The 26,096-nt window shown below is 37.8% G+C and overlaps 1 protein-coding gene across 5 annotated transcripts in view; it reads left to right on the top strand.

Annotated features, from left to right (window-relative positions):
- Positions 1-26,096, top strand: part of LOC145261138 (endoplasmic reticulum aminopeptidase 1-like) — a 938,216-nt gene that overhangs the window by 839,821 nt on the left and 72,299 nt on the right. The window lies entirely within an intron of this gene.

Below are 26,096 nucleotides of genomic sequence, written 5' to 3'. Positions count from 1 at the left end.
TACTCCCAGATGGCTATTATTTATACCTTAATCAGCCAATCATATTCGTGTAAGGATAAACCTGGATGTACTCATATTCATTACACCAGTCATAAACACACATATTCTATAGAATGCGCATCCACACAACCCCTGCTGCCTTTTTATACACATACATGTATATACTTCATGAAAGTGGTCTGAACAAACAGATTACAAACTTTTTATGGGATAAAGCATAGACAAGATTTATTGTTTACTTGCACCAAAAACAAGAACTTTATGAACTGTATTTTGACTCCTATTACACAAGCACCTTTCTATTATCTTGCTTGTCACGGTTCACACTTCATTTGCACACGGATGTTTTAGATGTTGGAAAGTTAAGGTGAATGATGTAAATGGAGGGCAAATTATGAGAAAAGTGGTGAGAGAAATGGAATGATGTAAATGATAAAGAAAGAGAAGAGAAATAAAAAAAACACCGTGAGAGAGAGAGAAAGAAAGAGAGAGAGAGAGAGCAAAGAAATAAAAAAGAGGAGGATGAGAGAGTGAGAATTAAGAAGGGTCTATTATGACATATCAATGTATTCTGGCAATACTCCATACATGGGCAAAGTTCGAAAGAGCATTTTTATGACTTACAAAAGCTGAATTGTCACAATTCAACCTCTAATTTTATGACATATTTTTTGTTCACGTTATGACTAGCAGAGTAAACGTGATTTCCTCAAAGTTGCATCAAACAGGCAAATACAGTGAAATTATCAAAACAATGGAATTTATTTATGACATATATTATGTGCCACACTGTTTTTTTGTTTTGTTATTGCTTATTTTTCTGTGGATAATACAAGAGGACCAATCAAAAAGTGTTCTTTGTTAATTGATTTTCTTACAGTTAAAAAATATTTGTTAATATTATGAAACGTGTAAAAATATTTTTTTTTAAATTATCTACTCTAATATTAAAAAACAAACGAGCATTTATACATATATATATATATATATATATATATATATATATATATATATATATATATATATATATATATATTAGCGTTGGTGCCCGGCGTTGCCTGGGTGTTTGGAGGTGCATGTTGAGCCAAAAAAAAAATAAAAGTGGTAGCAGGAAGGCAGGTTCGAACCCGTACCGTGAAGGAGGAAAAGTGCAGGGAAAAAATGTGACGTCTTTGCTGTTACGACCACCACTAAACCAGAAGTTACGTAGGTTTAAATTAAGAAAATGCCCAGTTCAGGATGAAGAAATTAATGTTTTTAGCCAATTTTTTGGTATTTGTCGTCTGAAGGGTCGAGCTTCAAACTGATACTGATCTTGTAAAATCTGTCGCCTCTGTCGAAAGTTTTAGGCAGAAATTGACAGAGTTATTGTGTAGGGAAATGTACACAGACACACAGACAGACACACAAGAAGAAGAGAAAGGAGTACACAAAAAGGGAACTGTAGACAAGACTAGAAGGATGGCAACAACATAAGAGAGCAGTTCATGGAAGAACTGAACCAGAGTTACATTGACAAGGAGGCCTCACTACAATGGCTTAAAAGTGACAAATTTCCATTTGATGAAGAACGATTAATTATAGCTACACAAGACCAAGGCTTACTCAGAAATGGATTTAAGAAAATGGCTGGTCTACAAAAAACCGACCAATGCAGATTCTGTCACTCAGCTGTTGAAAGCCCAAGCCGCCTAATGTCTGGATGCAAGATCCTTCTAGCCGATGGTCATTACACTGCTCGCCACAACAAAGTATATAGATACTTACACTGGAAGATCTGTGGAGAGATGCAAGTAGATAGGTCGTTGAACATCTGGGAACATAAACCACCACCGATAACGTCAAATGGAAAAGTGACTGTTCTACGACAAAGACATACAGGCAGGCAGATACATAAAAGACAAGGCCATCAAGCCAGATATAGTAATATGGAACAAGCGCGAAAGGACTGCACTCATTATCGACGTCACAGTCCCAAACGACTTTGGCCTTAATAGAGCAGAATGGGAAAAGAGAACAAAATATCAGGACCTAAAAATGATCTAAAAACAACATGGTCTCTGAAAGAAATAAACATTATACCAGTTGTGACAGGGGCAACTGGCCTAATAAAAAAGAACCTTCAAAAATACTTTGAAGCAATCCCTGGAAAACCAAGCTGTAAGGAAATACAAATAGCAGCAATAAAGGGAACAGTGTCTATTCTTAAAAGAGCCCTCGGATATAAATTTAAACTATAATAGAATCAAGTGTTAGCCCCAGGAAGGAGCCCCTTGATCTCTTCAAACTAATAAAAGTAAAAAAAAAAACAAAAAAAACCAGAATGCCCAGGGGAGAATTGAATGCCTACTAGACAGGGGAGAATTGAATGCCTACTAGACACCAACCTCGGGTGTCTCCGGTCTCTCTGTACAGGGATATATCAGGGACCCTGGAATGAGGATACTTTTAATTTTTAATTTAAAGTAAACCCTGACCAAGTATTTGAATTTAAATGAAAATGAAAAATAAAACTAAATCAACAAACTGGCAGGATGTCACTCAGAATAAAAAATCCCCTCAGCATGGCTAGGCACTGAGTCATATGAGAAAAATAACGGTGCACCTTTTCCTTGTGATGTTTCCACAAGTGACAACACTAAGCTGGACACTCCACCAGACCAGTCAAATTCTAGTCCTGGAATCCGGCAAGACCAAACAAGAACCACTAGGAAAAGACACCAAGTCAAGTGGTCTCTTGAGGAGAAAAAAATTATTCTTCACTGTTTTGCATACTCAAGGTATGAGAAATGGGGGAAGAAAAAAACCCACAGTATTCGAGGCTCAAATAAAAACTTCACCCTCACCAAAAGAAAAGATATCAATAACCACAACTAAAAACTTACTTTCAATTGTATCTTAAATACATAAATATCTCCCAAAAGATGTTAGAGAGCCAATTGAGAAGAAGCTTTTAGTGATGCAGCGATTGATTTTACCAAATCTAACACTGCAGAATATGCCCAAACCCAGTGGAATAGGGAAGAAAAATGGACATTGATTTGGTCAATGGAATACACAAAAATAAAATATCAAAAGCTCACAGACAGTTGTAAGCAATGGCAAAAGATTTTTAAGCACCATTGCCCAAACAATAAGGGGGTTGAGAAGGAAAAGTTAACATGTCAGAAATCTAATTTTCTGAGAAACAATGTCTTTTCTGATGAGCAAATATCCCAGCTAAAAAAAGATGTTCATGAAATGGCTAAAAACAACATTTGCCCAATCAGCAATCCCCTCTCTATACCCAAGATCTGCCAAACTAAACAAGAAAACACTACAACACATTCTCACCTGACACAGCTCCCTGAGACAATGCCAACAAGTCCAAGTCTACCAAAAACAAACCAGAAATATACCCGACGTGTCACTCCATCAAATAATGCAACATCTCCCTAGGAATCACCCCCAACAGATCCAACACAATTGAAACATGGGCAGACGTACCAACAGTATATCCCACTTGAACATGTGACACTGGACACGGACCAGTTGGAAATAGAGGAAGAGCTGGCAAACAGGATAGAAATAGTACAAGGTCTGGCTGTTGGAGATCGGCCCAGACTGGTAAAAATTAATATCAATAAAGCCTTCAAGGTGCTTGTTTCAAAAGTCAACGATGCCCTCGAAAGAATCACTCCAATTAATGCATCACTGAGTGAAATAAATCATACAACATACGGGGCAGCATAGTTTATTCAGTTAAAACTCTTACCCCAACACCCAGAGAGTAAAAGATGAAACATGAAGGCTAAATCATATAACCCAGCCTGGAAACGAAAACTCCAGCAGAAAATAGATAGACTCCAGAAGGAAACTGCCCAGATATCTGCTTTTCTACCCTGTGAAACCCCAGGCAAAAAACTAAATAAGAAGGTGAACAAGTTGAAAACTTACTATTCCCTCCAAAATCCAGCGCAGCTAAGAGCTAAGATGTCAGAACATCAGGCTGAAATAAAAGCCTTAGCTGCACAAATAAAAGCCTTAGCTGCACAAATAAAAGCCTTAGCTGCACAAATAAAAGCCTTAGCTGCACAAATAAAAGCCTTAGCTACACAAATAAAAGCCTTAGCTACACAAATAAAAGCCTTAGCTACACAAATAAAAGCCTTAGCTACACAAATAAAAGCCTTAGCTACACAAATAAAAGCCTTAGCTGCACAAATAAAAGCCTTAGCTACACAAATAAAAGCCTTAGCTGCACAAATAAAAGCCTTAGCTGCACAAATAAAAGCCTTAGCTACACAAAACCTAAATACTACAAAACATTCTCCCATCAACACAGATCCATAAATAAGTGGTGAAAGCGGTGGCTAAGGGTCAATTGTATATAATGAATAAAAACTAGACATGGCGGTTTTCCTCTAATGTTTCCCATTTTCTACTTGGATGAGAAAAATTAAGAAACACAAATGCTCGAAGTCTATATTATATGCAAGTATACCATTCCTGTAACCCTGTTGTAGCCAGGGCGAATGGGTTTCTCTCCTATGTGCATCCCAAATAGGGCTCCGAGGTGTATGGATGATGAACCCACAAACAATCCTTATATGAGTTATAAAACACCAAGTAAAAAAAGACTGCTAGACACTTCGGATAGTGACTCGACTGAGGAACAAGATAAATAACCAAATTTTATAATAATCGAATCCACTAAAGAAACACCAGTAACCAAACATTCCCCCTTTAAGATAGAGAAAATATTATCTAAAAATATAAAACCCAAAATGGTTAAAAAATTTAAAAAATGGCACTCACAAAACCACAAGCGGATGAACTCCTAAAATGGAAACATTTCGATAATATAAAAATAAAAACATACCCCCATAAAAAACTAAACACATGCAAAGGAGTGGTAAAAAGCCGTGAACCTTCACTTTGTCCCATTGACGAACTATGTGCATATCTGAAAGAAAAGAACGTAACAGGCATTAGACGAATTCAAATTAAAAAAAATGGAGAAATGATAAACACACACACGTACATACAAACCTTTTACCAACAAAAAATCCCACAAGAAATAAAAATAGCCTATGAGAAACTGAAAGTCGAAACTTACATCCCCAACCCACTTCGTTGCTTCAAATGTCAAACATTTAGCCACCATCAGAATCAATGCACACGCCACCCAGTGTGTGGAAGGTGCGGAGAAAATCATAGCAACTGTCAAAAAACTCCCAAATGTGCCAACTGCAAAGAAAATCAGTGCCTACTCCAAAGACTGTGAAATTTGGAAAATAGAAAAAGAAATTACCAAAATTAAATACACGCTAAACATCACCTACCCAGAAGCAAGGAAAAATTTGAAACAATTAAATATTCAGAAAAAACGAAAAAGAATACTGTAATGTGCATCCAGGAGACAAGCGCCCGCATGTTTGTGTGTTGTGTGGGTAAGGAAGAGAGATGGACGAAAAGGAAAGACTTACCTCAGGGCTGGCTTGGCGTCGCTGACCGAAAATAGAGAAAGAAAGATCAAGATGGTGGCCGCCGTCTTTTGTAAAGGATGATATCTCGCAAAGTCACATGAATTCTCGCAATATGCAAATTTAGCCGGCCTGCAACGGCCATAAAAGCGGGTGATTGAAAGACGTTAGGAGAGCGATGATTGACTTGGTCGGGAATCGTGTTGCTTCTCGTGCCGTGTGGGTGTGAGCATATCTTACCGTTGTTGGGACTGTTCTGAGTAACCGATTGTTGGGTCCGTTCTGAGTAACCGTTCGCGTCCGTCTAGGTACCTTGCTAGTTGGATTCCGTGCAGAACCGGTGTTTACTGGTTATTGAATTGCTTTACATTGCTGCAACATTACACATCTACAGAGGGCGCAGTACTTTTAAAGGATTTTCCTTATACATCTATAGAGAGCGCAGTAATTTTAAAGGACTTTCTTTACACATTTTCTACAAGCTATTTCGGCTATTTGCCCTCTAGGACTATGACCGAGTCGAAATTTGACTTAAAGCTCATACCCGAGTTTGACGGGTCCATGTCCATTGTCAACTGGGTTGAAAGGGTCGAGCTGACGTGCGACCTTTGTGAGGTAAAAAGCGTACACACTGTGATTCCCCTGAGATTGGCTGGGGGTTCCTTGAGTGTGTATCAGCAACTCAGTGCTGCCGAAAAGGGAGATGTCACCGCAATTAAAGCTGCGCTGTACAAGGCATTCGCCATGGATCCTTGTACGGCCTATGAAAAATTTGTTTCCCGAAAACTTGTACCGGAGGAAAGCATGGACGTTTTCTTCGCAGAGTTAAAGAAACTCGCAGTCCTATTCGGTGGAGGGGTGTCGGAGCGGACGCTCGCGTATGCGTTTGTGGTGGGCCTTCCCACTTGGATGAAGCAGCTATTGAGAGCCTCAACCAGCGTTTCAACAACGCCCATGGAACACTTGATGGAACGTGCTCGAGCCATCATCAAAGATGAGGAGGACCTGGGGGAACCAGTTGTGATGGCAACACAGACAGGCCAGATTGGCGCTCGGGAGATTCCGAATCAGAACGCTGCAAGCAATGGGAAATATTTTCGCTGTGGCCGACGCAGACATTTTGCAAGGAATCGCACCATCAGGAGGTGTGTGCGCTGTTTTAATTGTGGCGGTTTGGGGCATCTAGCCCAAAACTGTGCGGGAAACGTATCAGGGGAGAGGACGTCATCGCCGCCCTACTCCCCGAGCAAAATTTGAACAAGGCGCAACCAGTAATGACCGTCTATGTAAACAGGATACCCTGCTCAGCACTTCTCGACTCAGGTTGTTCGCATACTATAGTGAGCGGGCTGTTCGCATACTATAGTGAGCGCCAGGCTGTGTCAAAGTTGGACTAAGAGAAAGATCAAAGTCACCACGATAGGAGGCGAGACCCAGGCATGCTGTGGAGCTGAAACTGTCGAGGTCTACACGGACACCGGTGCAGCCACTAAGATCAATGTGCTCATGACCCAAGGAAATCTCCTGGGGTTTGACCTGTTGCTCGGATATGATGCCATCAAGGCGCTGGGGAGAGTCGCAATTCATCGGGATGGAAAAGTGCGATTCCTGGAGGCCCCAGTGTGTGCAGCGCTCCACATCGATCGGACGGATTTTACAGTGGACTACGACTCTCACAAGAGGGCCTGGATTGCATCTTGGAAGTTGACCAAGGGAAGGGCACCGACTAAACTCAAGAATGGGGTTGCAGAGTACCCTATACCCAGTGAGGCCCGAGCAGAATACGAAAGGGAACTAAAGATGTGGATCCAAGGTGGTTGGTTAATCCCCTACCCTGAGGACAAGCTTGGGCCTCCCAAGGGTCTAATACCCTTGATGGCAGTAGTCCAGCATAAGTCGAAAGTACGGCCGGTGCTGGACTATAGGGAGCTTAACAAGCATATTGAAGCCTACACTGCCGATGCTGACGTATGTGCCAGCAAGTTGAGGGAATGGTGTCAGAAAGGCACTAATCTCTCGATATTGGATTTGCGAAAAGCCTATTTACAGGTGCGAGTTGATGAGACGTTGTGGCCGTTCCAGACAGTTTGGTTCCAGGAGCAGAGGTACTGCCTTACACGCCTCAGCTGTGGCCTAAATGTGGCACCACAGATTATGAATACTATTGTCAACACAGTATTGTCCCAAGAAAAGCCCATGAGGGACTCAACGTCAGCTTACATTGATGACGTATACGTCAATGAAGATGTACAGTCTGCGTCATGTGTCAAAGAAAAGTTGGCTCAGTTTGGTCTGGAATGCAAGAATCCCGAACGTTTGAGGGAAGGAGCATGTGTATTGGGATTGGATGTTTATGAGGAAGATGGCACCCTACAATGGAGGCGTGGCAGCAAAATTCCAAGCATCCCCAACATCGTTACAAGGCGGACCATTTTTTCTTGGTGGGGAAAACTTGTTGGTCACCTACTGGCCTGTGGCTGGCTCCGCACAGCTGTTGGTGTAATTAAACGCAGAGCAAATTTAACAACCATGGGTTGGGATGACATATCCGATGATGTCCTACTAACTCTGATGATTAAAGAGACACTGGAGAGAGTGAACAAGAAGGACCCTGCCTGTGGGTGGTGGTGTGTTAACGGAGACAATGTAGGTGTGTGGGTTGATGCCAGTTCTTTGGCGTTGGGAGTATCGTTGGAGCAAGGAGGAAACGTGTTCGAAGATGCATGTTGGCTGTGGCCCGTAACAGATTCTCAGCATATCAACCTGGCAGAGCTGGACGCCGTTATAAAGGGGATAAATCTGGCCCTGCAGTGGCAGTCTAAGAAGTTGACCTTGTACACAGATTCTCTCTGTGTCTACCACTGACACACTTTCAGGACGGACACGTATCCATACCAAGGCAGCAAGCAAAATGTTAATATGGAGAAGGCTAGACACGCTAAAAAACCTGGTATCTGAGTATGGGCTATCACTGAGCGTCACTCTGGTGCCATCACATTGTAATCGTGCTGACCAACTGACCCGAGTACCTCACAAATGGTATGAAGCCGCGAAGATGGGAATGGAGATTACTGCTCGATCTTGTGCAGTTGCAATCGACCCATGTCAAATACAAAAAATTCATGCACAGAGCGGACATCTGGGTATCAAGAGGACCCTTTATTTTGTGAGGCGTGTATACCCAGCAGTGACCAAGATGGATGTCAGACAGATTATCAGAAATTGTGAGGCTTGCCAGTCTATTGATCCGGCACCAGAGCGATCGCAGAGGGGTCGATTGGAAGTTGAGGGTGTGTGGCAGCGGCTGGCCATGGATATCACCCATTACAGTGGCAAGCCCTTTCTAACTCTCATTGATTGCAGGCCTACGAGATTTGCGGTGTGGCGGGAGATGACCAGACAGGATTCGGCAAATGTGGTTCGCCACCTATCATCCATTTTTTCTGAGCGAGGTGCGCCGGAAGAGCTCCTGACTGACAATGATGCAGCGTTTTGTAGCCAGCAAGTCCGGCAGTTGTTAGATGAGTGGGTCGTCCGACTACGGTTGCGATGTGCGCATGTGCCGTCAGGAAATGGCATTGCTGAAAGAAGCCATCGCAGCATCAAGAGAATTGCTGCCAGGAAGCGATGTACTATTACGGAAGCCACATATTGGTATAACATTACGCCAAATGATGGGACGTCTCCTTCAACCGCACCTGAGAATGCTATTTACACATACCGAGTCGGAGTGAAGGGAATCAACACTACGCAGCCAGCTGACAAGGGAACATGTAACAGATATGAAGTGGGAGATCCAGTGTGGGTGCGGCCCCCAGGAAATCAGTGCACCAACAAGTTTAAGCGAGGACACATATCCGGAGTGATTAGCCAGCAGTCTGTGTTGGTCGATGAAACCCCACGACATGTGCGAAATCTTCGCCCAGCTACCGAGGCGCGTCACACAACTACAGAAGAAAGCAGTGAAGCGTCCAGTGATGAGCTGATGATACACGAATTCAGTGAGCCCCCTCCAGAGACTGATAGTGATACTTCATCTGATGAGGCGGAACCAGATCCAGAGCCCGAATCTGAACCAGTGAATGTACTTCTTCGCAGAAGCACACGCACTAAAAGCCCCCCCTCAATGCTCCCTATGTGATCATCAGATCAGGGGGGAGTGTAATGTGCATCCAGGAGACAAGCGCCTGCGTGTTTGTGTGTTGTGTGGGTGCGTAAGAGAGACGGACAAAAAGGAAAGACTTACCTTGGAGCCGGCTCGACGTCCCCGACTGAAAATAGAGAAAGAAAGATCAAGATGGCGGCCGCCGTCTTTTGTAAAGGATGATATCTCGCAAAGTCACATGAATTCTCGCAATATGCAAATTTAGCCGGCCTGCAACGGCCATAAAAGCGGGTGATTGAAAGACGTTAGGAGAGCGATGATTGACTTAGTCGGGAATCGTGTTGCTTCTCGTGCCGTGTGGGTGTGAGCATATCTTACCGTTGTTGGGACTGTTCTGAGTAACCGATTGTTGGGTCCGTTCTGAGTAACCGTTCGCGTCCGTCTAGGTACCTTGCTAGTTGGATTCTGTGCAGAACCGGTGTTTACTGGTTATTGAATTGCTTTACATTGCTGCAACATTACACATCTACAGAGGGCGCAGTACTTTTAAAGGATTTTCCTTATACATCTATAGAGAGCGCAGTAATTTTAAAGGACTTTCTTTACACATTTTCTACAAATACTCTTAATACTAATAAGTACAACGACAATAATCACACAACAAACGTAGATATTAAAATCCAAGACCTCACCGATCAAATCAAAATATTGACAAACGCAATTGAAGAAATGAAAAAAATAAATATGAACAAAACCTCACTGGAACCAAAAACCCAAACATCACACCTAATAGAAACAGCCCCTTTAGCCTAAAAAGAAAACAAAAAAAAAGCAAACACCAAAAAACATACCAGAGGAAAAAAGAAACAAAATAGCAAAAAAAAATTCAACGGACAGGTCATGTTCACTCTCCAAGCCAAAAGACACTCCCCTGGGTGTTCAGAAAGAGGTAGACATGCTGAAGGATCCCCCGGAAAGAAGAGGCCGGCCAAACAGCGAAACAACCTCTGTGGCGCATGAACCTAAACTCCCCAACACACCACAACCACGACCACAATCCAAAAGTAGAGATAAACAAAAAAACACTGTGCCTTTAGGACTTGAAAACCAAGAAGTCATGGAGACTGAGGAATCAAAAGATATTCCTCTTACCCCATGAACCTATAAATGACGATAAACAGGAAAAAACGTAAAAAATAAAAATAAATAAATAAAAACAATACTCATGCAAAACCTTATAAATCATAACAAAACAACATTCCTATGGAACTGCAGAGGACTAAGACCTAATCATTAAGAAATACTAGAAATCATCAACAAACAAAACCCAGCAGCAATAAACACTACTCAAAGAAAATCACAACTACAAATTCAAAGAATATAACATGTACGACAAAACCCATATATCCACAACAAATAGAGCAATCGGAGGAGTGTTCATACTAATTAAAAATACTATACATCACACAATCCTTCAATTAAACACTGAACTACAAGCAATAGCACTAACGGCTAACCTACACTGCAAAATCACAATCTGCTCCATATAACATTCCACCAAATCAGCCAATAAAAAAAAAGAAATAGACATGCTAATTAACAAACTCCCACCCCTTTTATAATAATGGGAGATTTTAATGCGCACAACAACCATTGGGGAAGTAATAAAAACAACAACAAAGGCGACATAATAAATGAAATCCTAAATACAACAAACCTATGTATACTAAAGAATGGCAAAAATACTTACATGCACCCAATGGATCCATGTCTGCAATAGACTTAACGATATGTACTACATCCATTTATATGGACTTCCATTGGGATGTACTAGAAGACCAACACGGAAGTGATATCCCATCATACTTAAAAGTAATCAAAAAATACCGGAAGAAAAAGTCCCAAAATGGAAATTACACAAAGCTAACTGGGAAACATTTACCAATCTTTGAAGAACAGAATTAGACACGAACGTTCTAAATAAAGAAGAACCACTAAAAGATTTCACACAAACCTTAAACAATATTGCCACCAAAACAATACCCAAAACTTCAACAAACTCCACAAAAAAATCAAACCTTTGGTTTATTGAAACCTGCAAAAAAAGCTGTCAAAGAAAGGAAAAAAACACTTAAAAAATTCAAATAAAACCCTACAACAATTAACTTACAAAAATATAGAGAGATGCGTGTTAAAGCACGACACACCATGAAACAAAACAAAAAAAAAACATCCTGGAAAAAATATATTTCACAGCTAAACAACCAAACATGAATTAAAAAAACATGGAATATAATCAAGAAAATAGCTGGAAAAGAAACACAACATACCATAAACTATTTAATTAAAACTGATGGAACAAAATGCATAAACAAAAAAGAAATAACTAATTTACTAGCTGAAGAATTCTACAAAAATTCATCAAATAAACAGTATTCAAGATCATTCCAAATTCATAAAGAAACAACAGAAAGAGAAAAACTTAATTTTACAACTAATAACAAAGAAACATACAACATACCATTCAACATAAAAGGACTAAAAAAAGCAATAAACAAAAGCAGAAACACAACTCCAGGCCCAGACGATATACATTACCAATTCCTAAAACAACTACCAAAATCATCTATTACTTAACATATATAACAATCTATTACTTAACATATATAACAAAATATGGAATACAGGAGAAATATCAAAATCCTGGTTTGAATCAACCATCATACCAATTGCCAAACTAAATAAAAATGCAAGTAACCCAACCAGTTACAGACCCATAGCCCTAACCAGCTGCCTCTCCAAAACTATGGAAAGAATGATTAACAACCGCTTAATGTGGTACCTGGAAAAAAAACAACCTCTTATCAAAATATCAGAGTGGATACAGACAAAAACAAAGCACAAACGACCAAATAGTACGACTAGAATCATTTATTAGAGACGGTTTCGTACACGGACACCACTCGACATCCAAAAAGCCTACGATACAACCTGGAAGTATGGAATTCTAAGAGACATACACAATATGGGAATAAGAGGAAATATGGCAATATTCATACAAAACTTCCTGTCTCAACGATATTACAAAGTATGACAAGGAAACACACTATCAGATCTCCATGGACTTTGAAAGATCCAAGCACTGATCTGACTTTTAATAAATACCAAAAAAACAATACCAACAACTTAATAAATAAAAGCCACTTCGGCGAACTCAGAGAAAAGTACCTACAACACAAAGAAATATACACTGATGGAGCCAAAGCAAAAAAAAAGGAACGGCTGCGGCATGTACAGATGGACAGAACCATCTCCAAATAAGACTTCCCATCGATACATCAATATACACAGCAGAACTACAAGCAATCAAAATGGCAGTTGAATTAATTAAGAACAACAATAAGAAAAAATTCATTATATATAGCGATTCTTTGTCATGCATCTTAGCTCTAAGAGGAGAAGAACTAGAACATCCTTATATATTAGATATAATGAACAAATACAATGAAATTATTGAAAAAGGAAATGAAATAATCTTGGCCTGGATACCAAGTCATGTTGGTATTCCAGGCAATGAAGAAATTGACAAATTGGCCAAAGAAGCCATTATCAAAAATATAACAAACATAAAAATACCATACATACATTTCAACAGAAAAATAAGGGAATATAACAAAAATAAATGGCAAACAGAATGGGGCACATATACTCAAAACAAACTACACGAGCACTAACCCATAATTAAACACAAAAACAAAACAATAATAAAAGGCCGAAGAGAAAATATCGTTCTAAACAGAATCAGAATCGAACATACCAAATTAACACACTCGTACCTAATCGAAGCAACAGAAAAACCAAAATGCACTTTTTGCGACAAACAGATGACAATAAAACATTAACAGAATGTAAAAAATACGAAACTACCAGAAATAAATATTATACAGTAAACGAAATCAAAGAATGGTTTCACAAGGTAACACCACACCAAATCATCAAATACTTTTAAAAAAAAATACAACTCGTCAAATCACTTTAAACCGTAAAAACTCAAAAATTTTAAAAATACATAACTCTGACAATAATAAAAAAACAACAAAAACTATCTCAACTAAATACATAGCTTGGCATTAAATTACCCACAGTGGTTGATATGCCATGAAGCCCCAATCAACCAACCAACCAACCAACCAACCAACCAACCAACTAACCAACCATTTGATGAAGAACGATTAATTATAGCTGCACAAGCCAAGGTTTACTCACAAATGGATTTAAGAAAATGGCTGCTCTGCAAAAAAAAACAACCAATGCAGATTCTGTCACTAGGCTGTTGAAAGCCCATACCAACTAATATCCGGATGCAAGATCCTTCTAGCCGATGGTAATTAGATACTTACACTGGAAGGTCTGTGGAGAGATGCAACTAGATAGGCCGTCAACATCTGGGAACATGAACGACCACATAACATCAAATGGAAAAGTGACAGTGTTCTACGACAAAGACATACAGGCAGGCAGATACATACAAGACAAGGCCATTAAGCCAGATATAGTAATATGGAACAATCCCGAAAGAACTACACTCATTATCGACATCACAGTCCCAAACGACTTTGGCCTTAATAGAGCAGAATGGGAAAAAATAGCAAAATATCAGGACCTAAAAATGATCTAAAAACAACATGGTCTCTGAAAGAAATAAACATTATACCAGTTGTGACAGGAGCAACTGACCTAATAAAAAAAGAACCTTCAGAAATACTTAGAAGCAATCCCTGGAAAACCAAGCTGTAAGGAAATACAGATAGCAGCAATAAAGAGAACAGTATCTATTCTTAAAAGAGCCCTCGGATATAAATTTAAATCATAATAGAATCAAGTGTTAGCCCCAGGAAGGAGCCCCTTGATCTCTTAAAACTAACAAAAGTAAAATAAAAAAAACAAAAAAAACAGACAGACACTTTCACTTATATATATATATATATATATATATATATATATATATATATATATATATATATAATTACTTAATTTAATCACATAATCGAAGATAAATTTTTATGCGTCAATTTTTCAGTATTTACTTCAGCAGTGCGACGTACATAGATAGAGCTAGGTAATAAGTTATGAAAATATATATGGCGTTATAAGGCGAAATATTCTGTGTAGCTCAATTGTCATATATATTTACATAACTTACTATATATATATATATATATATATATATATATATATATATATATATATATATATGCGTGTGTGTGTGTGTGTGTAGAAAGAGAGAGAGAGAGAGAGTGAGAGAAAATAACTTATATAATGAAAAAATATTAAATGAATGTCGTATAGAACACGTTTTCCTCTGTCTGAAAAGCTACCTTCATTTTAGGAGCACTAAAGATTGACTCATCAAGAAACTAAATACCTTATCCATTTTGTATATTACCGTTATCTGGATGGTAGGCCGAAACAATTGTATGCTGCAAATAAACAACTTTTATATATATATATATATATATATATATATATATATATATATATATATATATATATATATATATATATACTAGCATTTCAGCTCTGCGTTGCCCGAGTGTTTGGAGGTGTACGTTGAGCAAAACATTTTTTTTAAAAAGTGGTAGTAGGAAGGCAGGCTCGAACCCTTATCACGAAGGAGGAAAATAATGGGAAAAAACGTGACGTCTTTGCTATTACGACCACCGCCAAACCGGAAGTGATGTAGGTTTTAATTAAGGCTAGACAATCGAAAGGAGAGGATAACTTTCGAAAATATCGGCGAAAAAAGCGATCCCCCCTGTAGAAAAGTGCCTAGTTGAAGGTGAAGATATTAATGTTTTTAGCCAATTTTTCGATATTTGTTGTCTGAAAGGTTGAACTTCAAAACGATACTGATCTTGTAAAATCCGTCGCCTCTGTCAAAAGTTTTAGGCAGACATGCAAACATACATACATACATACATACATACATACATACATTTATATATCGGTAGCTCAAATTTTCGACCCAAACCGACTATCTCTGAATACCATTTATGTAAAATTTCAAATGTTTAGACCAGAAATTGTCTGAGTAATTTCGTAGAGACTGGAGAGGTCAATTTTTTTAAACTTTGACCCCTATTATGACCTCTTAACATTTATTGTTTTGGGCTCAACCAAAGTTATTAAGTTAGATCCATGTCCAAGTAACCTATATCTAAAATTTCAAGTGTATGGACACAAAATTTGCGGAGGAACTTGGTTGAGTTCTCAAAAGTCAAATCATTGAACTTTAACCCCTTAACAGCAAAATATCTGGTCGAAAACCGATCACATAGATTTTCCCAAATCTGAATGCCCTGTATATCAAATTTCGTGCCTGCAGACTGAAAATTGGCAGAGTTATTGTGTAGGGAAATTTACACAGACAGACACACACACACAGACAGACACTTCCACTTTTATACTTTTATAGTGTTATGTTTGCAAATAACGTATGAGGCAATAGAAATGAAGACTCAACAAACAAAGGTAGATCAATAAGAAGTGTATTAGGAAAAGTATATTTACATAATTCCAGCTTAGACAACACTCGTCTGCGTATTTCTGCATTTTTCGTGAAAACTAACCCTTGTGCGAAGATTAGGCATTTGAAATCTTCTACTGTTACTTCCGCTAGCTTAAAATTATCACAGTTTTTATGGACAACTGATGCGTATGTCAAATAATCTTGGTTGTCCATCTTCCTTAGATTCATACACAACCATCTCTTATCAAAAAGAAATGTATTCGGATTGAATAATTCTTTTAGTAATTTTACAGCTTCCATGAAATCTAATTCCGTAGTTTTTTTAGGTAATATATAGTCTATGAATTTACTGTGTTCTGCTACACCCAACTTTCTGAGTAAAAGGCTCACTTTCTGGCTATTTAGCCAACTTTTGCAATCCAGTTGAAAGACATCCTCGTATCTTGTATAGTATGCTTCAAAATTCTTTTCTTCCTCCGGCACATAATTAAATGTGTCCATACTTTTTTTTTTTTTTTTTTTTTTTACATAGACGTCACCACTTATCAAGACCGATAGGCCACTCAAGGATAAGGGTTAAAGAGTGTAGAGTAGTCAAAAGGACAATATAGTAATCGATAGTAATGGAAGTTCGGTAAATTTGTTAACTTCAGTGGAACGGCTCATCAGAAACTTGTTCACGTTGGACTTGAAGACAACCATATTATAGAAAGCTGGAAAGCAGAAAAACGGAAGACAATTCAACAGGCGTGCAGTTCTAAGAAAGAAGCTTTGATCATGGAATCTATGTTTAGGTTTAGGTACAGATAAAGAGTGGGAAAAATTATTGATAATGTTTTCAGCTAGTCTAGTGTTTCTTGTGAAAGTTTGGCGAGGGGGGACCATAGATTGAAGCTCAGTTGAACACTTTCCATGAAAATAACGATAAAGCAGAGACAAACTCGCAACATCTCTTCTGTGAGACAGAGGTTGCAGCGAAGAGAAAAGGACATCTCCCACCAGGCCACGAAGTCTATTTTGAACCCTATCAAGGCAGGACAAGTTTTTTCTAGCAGCTCCTGCCCATATGTGGCAACAGTACTCCATCTTTGGACGTATCTGGCTCTTATATAGATAGAGAATTGCATCAGCAGTGAGATATCTACTGGATCGATAGAGGGATCCAACCATTTTTCCAGCGGCCTTGGCAACAGATTTGATGTACGTATTCCATGGGAGAAATTAGCACTGTCGACACTTTCTCGATTATTCTTTAGTAGTTCCAGTGTTTTAGCAAAACGTTCATTTTGCCTTTCTTCATGTTCAAATTGTAATTTCTTCTGCCTTTCTTCTTGTTCAAATTGTAATTTCTTCTGCCTTTCTTCTTGTTCCAGTTGCCATTTCAATAATTTCTCATCTCTTCGTTCATCTCGCTCGGCTTGTGCCTGTTGTTGCGTCTGCAAAAATTGCATTAACATTCTCGATAAATCTTCCATTTTTTTAGTGTATTCTAAAATATAAACTGGCTTATGTTACAACGAAAATTGTTCAGAATTCCTGTTTTCAATAAATACTAATATCGCTGCTCGAATAATATTTTATCACTTCGCTAGCAAGTCAAGCTCATCCAACCCAATAAAAAAATTGAGGCTTTTACTGAAACCACCAAATACGATTGACTTTTCCGTTTTAGGCACTTCCTAATAAGTAACAGCAGAACTTAAGTACATCTCTTTCCACAAAAAAAAAAGAAAAGATTTTTCAACTCGAGTCACAATTGAAAAACAAAATGTATGGACTACATTTAATTCTTTCATTTGTTTTTTTGTTTTTTTCTTACGTGACGTTTTACTGTCTAATATCCGTTATCCAGTGACAACTTCAGTTTAAAAAAAAAATTCTTTCCTTGATTTTAGTTTAATTGTGGTATTTTTAATACCGAAGAGAGAAGAAAAATTTGGTTTACCAAAAAGTCTTTAGTTGATGTTTTGCTAACGAAGAACAACAATTAGGGAATCCACTGGTGAACTTTTTTTTTCGTATGTTACTTTCTTGTACGTTTGCTCTTCGTAATTTAGTAATACGAATTTGTTTGTCGTTTTACAACAAAACAAACATTCACTTTTACAGTTTGTTGGGGTTTTTTTCAAGATGGATTCCAAGAGAAACGGCGTAAATTGTCGCTTTTGCCACATTCGAGTTTTTTTTTCTTTTTTTTCTTTGAGACTGCAATTAGCGGTTTTGGTTTGTCTTTTTTTTCCCCCCCGACTAGTATTTTAGTAAATACAATACTATCAATCGAGGTTACTTTTTTTTCGACTTGTGTCGAACTTCTCTTTAGCTTGAAATCCGTTTTTATGACTATTGCGTTCGTCAAAACTTGTATTCCTTAGAAAGGTCAACCGTTGCGTTGTACTCTTTTTTTTTAGTGAGTTCTTTCCATTTCTTCGTCAAACTGTTATATTTGACGTTCATCTTCGTCGCCAACTGTTATGTTTGTAAATAACGTATAAGATAATACAAATGAAGACTCCACAAACAAGGTAGATCAATAAAAAGTGTATTTGGAAAAGTATATTTACAATATATTTGCATAATGGTTGTCAGGTGAGAGAGTCTTGGCTGGAGAACATATCTGCTCTCGGCTCGGCCTTCAGTGGCTTCTGGTTAACACACACTCAGACTAACCGAGTCTTGTTATTTATGTGTAATATTATCCACATATGTAAATGAGTGAGTGCCACCACAACATAAAGATATACGAGCATTTCTTCCCAGGGGAAGTGGTAGCAGGAAGGCAGGTTCAAACCTGTACCGTGAAGGAGAAAAAGAACGGAGGAAAAGCATGGCGTCTTTGCTGTTCAAACCGGACGTGACATAGGTTTTAATTAAGGCTAGACAATCGAAAAGAAGGGGATGGCTTTCAAAAATATTGGCGAAAACAGTGACCCCTCCCTGTAGAAATGTGTCCAGTTGTGGGTGAAGAAATAATGTTTTTAGCCAATTTTTCAGTATTTGTCGTCTGAAGGGTCGAGCTTCACCACGATACTGATCTTGTGAAAATTCGTCGCCTCTGTCGAAAGTTTTCGGCATATAAGCAAACATACATACATACATTTATATATTGGTAACTCAAATTTTCGACCCAACCTGATTAAAAAGCTTGCCCTATTTCTGAATACCCTTTATGTAAAATTTCAAATGTTTAGACCGGAAATTGTTCTGAGTAATTTGGTAGAGACCGGAGAGGTCAAAGTTTTAAAAACTTTGACCCCTATTATGACCCCTTAAAATTTATTGTTTTGGGCTCCAATCAAGTTATTAAGTTAGATCCATGTCCAAGTAACCTATATCTAAAATTTCAAGTGTTTAGACACAACATTGTCGGAGGAGTTTGGTAGAGATCTCATAGATCAAATCGTTGAACTTTGACCCCTTAACAGCCATATTTCTGACCGAAAACGGATTAAAAGGATTTTCCCAAATCTCAATATCTGTATGTCAAATTTCGAGTCTATAGACTGAAAATTGACAGAGTTATTGCGTAGGGAAATATACACAGACACACACACACACACACACACACACACACAAACACACATACACACACTTTCACTTATATATATACACTAGCATTTTTGACCGAGGGTTTGGTGGTGTATGTTTAGCAATCAAAAAGAAAAGCGGTCAATTTATTTTTCATTTTTATCCCTATTATGACTTCTTAACATTTATTGTTTTGGTCTCAAATTACATTATTAAGTAAGATCCATGTTCAAGGAACCTATATCTAAAATTTCAAGTGTTTAGACCCAAAATTGTCGGAGGAGTTTGGTAGAGTTCTCGAAAGTCAAATCGTTGAACTTTGACACCTTAACAGCCAAATGTCTGGCCGAAAACCGATCACAGCTTTTCCCAAATCTCAGTATCCTGTATATCAAATATCGAGTCTACAGACTAAAAATTGACAAAGTTATTGCATAGGGAAATGCACACACACACACACACATACACACACACACACGTTCACTTTTATAGATATACTAGCATGGGTGCCCGGCGTTGGTGTTTGGAGGTGTATGCTGAGCAAAAAAAAAAAAAGAAAAAAACGGTAAATTTCTTTTTTATTTGACCCCTATTATGACCCCTTAACATTTATTATTTTGGGCTAAACTCAAGTTATTATGGTAGATCCATGTCCAAAGAAACTATATCTAAAATTTCAAGTGTGTAGACCCAAAATTGTAGGAGGAGTTTGGTAGAGTTCTCCAAGGTCAAATCGTTGAACTTTGACCCCTTAATCACCAAATTACTGGCCGAAACCCGATCAAATCGATTTTCCCAAATCTCAGTACCCTGTATATCAAGTTTCCAGTCTGTAGACTGAAAATAAACAGAGGTATTTTGAATGGAAATTTACACAGACAGACACACACACACACACACACACTTTTATAAATATATATATATATATATATATATATATATATATATATATATATATATATATATATATATATATATAATGAAAATAAGGCCACGTCACTGTTTTGTCCAGGATCAGGCTCATCATTCCTGTTACAAATCAATAGCAATTATAACCTCCTGTACACCTAAACAAAAATGCAATACAAAAATTAAATCTCTTGCAATGAGATCCAATTCCTTTCTGACTATAAATAGGTTAGAGAAAAAATATTGACAGAAATGCCTGATTTAATTCTCAGTCTGCTAGAATCTTTGCCGACTTGAACAGATTGATTTGATCTGTTAGTATCTTTGCCGACTTGAACACATTGATTTGATCTGCTAGGATCTTTGTCGACTTGAACACATTGATTTGATCTGCACCTACAAAGAAAAGTGAGGTTCTTCGAAATCTTAATCCTGCACATGACGCCATAGAAGTAATTGTGATAGGAAAGGTCATCGCGCAAAACCCAAAATGCATGAACACGATTCTTAAATAAGAGATTCTCTAGAATAATAGAGTGAGAAATTGAATTAGCTGGTATTGAGCTCCAGGGTTGAGTTAATTTTAATATGCAAAGGCGTTAACTCTACTGATCATTCTACTGACCGTGATGAGGTTAAAATGAATCATACCAATCGAAAAGAAATCGATTCGACAGTAACATCAACAACGAAGAATGACATAATCTAATACATAACAGCTTCCAGCTCGATGCAAAAGATGAGAAATTTTGTTTCCATATAAACTACGTTCTTGAAAATTATCAAAACTAGGGATTTATTTACCAATGATTTTTTTTTTAATAAACTAAAATTTAAATTTCTCCAACAACAGATAATATTTAATTAATGCAATGTCTTGTTTTCAAAACCAAAATTCAGAAATGCCAGGAGCAGGGTCGCAGTGTTTCCTCAGATTATTATAGTGATGATGGAACGCTTGGGAAACCAATTTACGATGGCCTTTGGTGTATCTTTAATAAACCAAGACGATTTACAGGGTGGAACGATAAAATTGTTGCCCTAAAGAAAACAACACTACAGCTTTATTTTAAAACTTTTATTGATAAAATCAATTCAGGTTACTTGATTATGTAGTAGAGCTTACATCTATTCAATGTTGCTGCCTTCAGCCTCAATGACCACCTCAGTACAGGTCCAGAACTAGAAGCATGTCTTTTCCACAAACACTGGCAGGAGCTCGGCGAATACTCTGCGAATGGCTGCAATGATGCTGGCTTGGATGTTGTGGAAGGTTATGTTGGTGATGTTCTCAGCATGTGGTCATACGAAGTAGTCCAACGGGTTCAGGTCGGGGAAGGAGGGGATGCCAGTGAGAGAAAGGTACACAGTTGTAGCACTCCTTGTGAAGCCAAGGCTGGGTTTCTTTGGACTTGTGGGCCAGCACCAAGTCCTGCTGCCACACCCAGGGTCTGCCAGCGGCCACCTGCTTGCACCAGGAGATCACTACACTCTTCAACACATTCAGGCACACTTTGATGAGCTCTAAGCGTTTGAGTTTATAATTGATTTGCTCACGTGACTCCTAAGTGATTGGGTTACCTCTAGGTCAATTTATGTGACCCTTAAAAGAACAAGTGACCACAACTACATTAAACAATTAATACATATTATATAAATTCTTAAGTAGAGGTGCTTGTATATCACTAATCATATGAAGTTTGGTATGTGTCTATTTTTATATATTTGTATGCAAATCATCCCTTAACTAATTAACTGATCAGTATCAATATTGGAAAATATGCACTAGGATAAAAGAGTCTAAATTTTAGCTGTGTTGAGTTCAATTTTGTTTAAGCAATACGGCTAAAAAGGAGGTGGAAACCCTTTGTAAAAATTCAGATATATCCGGTTTTTGTGACATTTTGTCAATAGGTATTAGAATTAATTAATAAATATTCCTCAAAGTTCATATATTGTTGGTATATTAAAGGGTTTTAATATTTTTTTTTTTTATATTATAGTTTTTCTATACAAAAAAGTCTCTCCACTCAAGAATCTCATTGTCTATTTTACAAACTCATTAATCCTTACCCTCGAGTGGTATTCTGGCTTTTATCATCATATCGTATGAATTCGAAGATTCTATTGTTGGCATTGATTTCCCCGATATTTTTCTTGTCAGAGTTCTTTCTAGAAAAACATAGGGTGCTTACGCTAGGAATCATGTGAAGGTTGCTAACATCCTAAATGAAAGTGATTTTTGTGGAACGAGTTAGATTCGAACTTGAAACACCTGGGTCGTCAATCCGCATCCTTAACTACTCGACCACCGTCATCTGCCCGGCTTGATAAATAATGACTCTTTGGTAAAAGAAATAACGACCTACAGACAGAGCTTTGTACAAAGGAGCTTGGACGCATCTATAATAACATGCGTCTATCAATCTGGAGCGTTTAGCAATAAATATCTATTTCAATCTAAAGTTTGAATGACCAACGGAAGCTCTTATAGTGATGTTTGTGAGAAAGAAACAACTTGTCTCAAATCTAGATGTCCACCGTGTGCACCAAACAATTGCCTCAACCACTCTAAAGACAACAACAACCCAAGAGAAATCAAAATGTGTTTATAAAGGCAAAAGGAAAAGGTGGGGGGAGATGGGGGGTTAAAAAAAGTCATTCTCTGTCTTGCTGGGTTTCCATGGACAAGACACGAATATCCTCATTCCTTAAAATAACGATATTTGCTCAGCCTCGACCGACTGGAAGTATTTTTTTGTTGTTCATGTCGTTCCAATAAAATCAGCCAACTATGATGGACATCTCATGCGGAAAGCAATTAAATTGTTGCAGGCCTTCTATTTGTATTCCACTTTAGAGTGTGTTTACTTAGCATTCATTTCTTCCACAAGAACTCGTGGTATTTAAGTGAACTCTCCAGATGCCAGTGTTAGGGCGAAATTGTTTTATTTGCATTACTCGCTTTTATTTATCTTATTGTTTTTATATTTTATTTTTTGTGCACAAACAGCGGTCGATTTGTCGTAAATGTTTGCCATTAATTGCGTACACGATTGGCTCGTACAACATTAGCGGTTCTTGTATAACGACAAAAACATTACCATTATCCATCCATTAGCCTGTATAATTAAGAACAGAGCCCCCTTAAGATGTCCCTCTTTATTTGCCTCCCCATGAGGGTAGAGTTAATAAAAGTCGTTTTTTAATATGGGGAAAAAATCTAACCCCTCAAAAAAGAAGCACTCTGGATTGAAAAAAAAAAGAGAATTATTACCTCAATCTAGACGTGTTTCTCCTTCATTAACCGAGGTTAGTAAAGATGACGTGTAGCATATATACTTCTTTACAAAGTCACTACTTATCAAGGCTCGAAGGCCATTCGAGGATAATGGTTAATGGGTGTACGATGGTAATCAGGACAACAGTATATTAATCATTAGTGGTGGAAATTGGATAGAACTTGATTATTGAAAGGGACGTCTCAACAAGAACTTGTTTATATTGGACTTGAAGATGACCATATTGTAGTCAGCTGGAAAGTAGGCCGGCGAAACAGAGTTCTATTGATAGCTAATTCTAGAAAAGAAGCTTTGTTCATTGTTAGATTTAGGGAAATTGTTGATAGTGGTTGTAACTAGACGAGTGTTTTTTGTGAAGGTTTGGCAGAGTGGGATTCAAGTTCAGACGAGCACTTATCATGAAAATAACGATAGAGCAGGGAGATATAAACAGATACTACACTTTGCTCCAGGTGAAAAGCCCCCAAAATGAAATATCATCTGTTTATTTTATGGCATATCAACATTTTATGACATACTTATTGCATCGACCTGTGTTGCACGGAAATCATTGTAATTTCGTTTTTGTTTCGTCTTTTCAACCATATTTTAAGCGTTTCTCCTTCACTGAGAATGATTTTTTTCCAACAAAATCTTCACCATTTTTGGAATGCCTTTTTTCCTATTGACTGCGGTACATTGCTGGCCCTGTGCAGTTCTAAGAGGTTCACTTTCCTATGCTTAGATTTTCTCTCTGAGAAAGGATTAGTTTATTACTAAGGCGTCCCTACCGAAGAATCCCAGCGGGGCGGCCCAGGCATTTTTACAGGCGAGAGTTTTATTCCTTTAGGGCGATGGTGCTTCAATTTCATTTTCCGACTCTTGTGTCACATCTTCCTGTCACGGGAGAGAAATAAATAACTTCTCCCTCACCTGGCGTGGACAGAATAGATGAAGTGTAGTATCAAAGCTGATACTACACTTTACTCCATTACTCCAAGTCAAAAGGCCAAGGAACGAAATGCTGTCCTCTCTTTTACAGCATATCAACATTTCATAAAATACTAACTATATCCACTTTGTGTTGCGTAGGAATTATTTTAGTTTCATTTTTGTTCTGCCTTTTTTTTGGACATATTTTATTAAGCTGGTTTTTGAAAGTTAAATTTAATTTTAACGTATTTGCACATCAATTTACTAATTGAATCAAAATGGTATAAAACTTTAACTAATTTTGCAAAGCTAGTGTGGGTTTAACCTTTGTTTATAGACTGCAAATAGCTTCACAAACTATTCAATCATTTAATACCTGAAGACTTGCTAACAATTTTTATACCAAAGAGTTACCGCTTATCAAGGCCGAAGGAATAAGCATTAATGAGCTTCAGTTGAGACGACACCGTGATGATCGGTGATGGTAGAAATTGGATAAAAATAAATTATTTAACAGGATGGCTCAACAAGAATTTGTTTATATTGGACTTCAAAATCGCCATGTTATAGTCAGCTGGGAAGCAGTTCCGAGGTATTTTGCTTCACAGACTAGCAGTTCTCGGGGAAAAAAGCTTTTCTTGCTGAATTTTCATTTAGCTTTATGTGCAGATAGAGAGTAAGGGAAATTTCTGGTGGCTTTTGAAATCAGGAATGGTTATCTATTCACCCGTTTAAAATCTCCGAACTCCCCTTTTTTAATTTCGAATACTCGATTTTTCTTTCCTTCTCACCACAAGAAGATTTGACACAAGGTCGGAAAATGGGGAGAGTCAAACCAACGCCCCTAAAAGAAGAGCACTCTTGCCTTTTACATATTGCGTGGGTTGCCTTGAAGTCATTACCTGGTCACGTCTCAGGCAGCAAGCAATGAACTTAATCCACCCAAAGGCAAGGGGTTTGGACCTCCTAGAACTGCACAGAACCAAATCAATACTTCAGTCAACAGGAAACAGGCCATTTCAATAATGGCCTAGTTTCTGTTAACTTTGGTGTTGAGGGAAAACTCCAGGATGAACATGAAGTTATGCCTTTTTTTTTCAACTTTTAAGAAAAGTTTAAAATGGCTGATTTATTTATGAAGGAAGTGTAATGCATTTTGGTGGATTTCATTTCGTATGTATATTTTATAAATAAGATTTATAAAGATTGTGCAATTACAATGAAATGTTCTATTTAAAATTTAAATAAGAAAAATAGATTGATAAAGGCTATTATATAAATGTTTATATATATATATATATATATATATATATATATATATATATATATATATTGCCAGAGCAAGAGTA

This window comes from Euprymna scolopes, chromosome 37 (genome assembly GCF_053919585.1).
Source record: "Euprymna scolopes isolate OS-2025 chromosome 37, ASM5391958v1, whole genome shotgun sequence".
Classification (NCBI taxonomy): domain Eukaryota; kingdom Metazoa; phylum Mollusca; class Cephalopoda; order Sepiida; family Sepiolidae; genus Euprymna; species Euprymna scolopes.
Note: the sequence above shows the minus strand (reverse complement) of the source record. Positions and strands in the feature narration are given on the sequence as shown.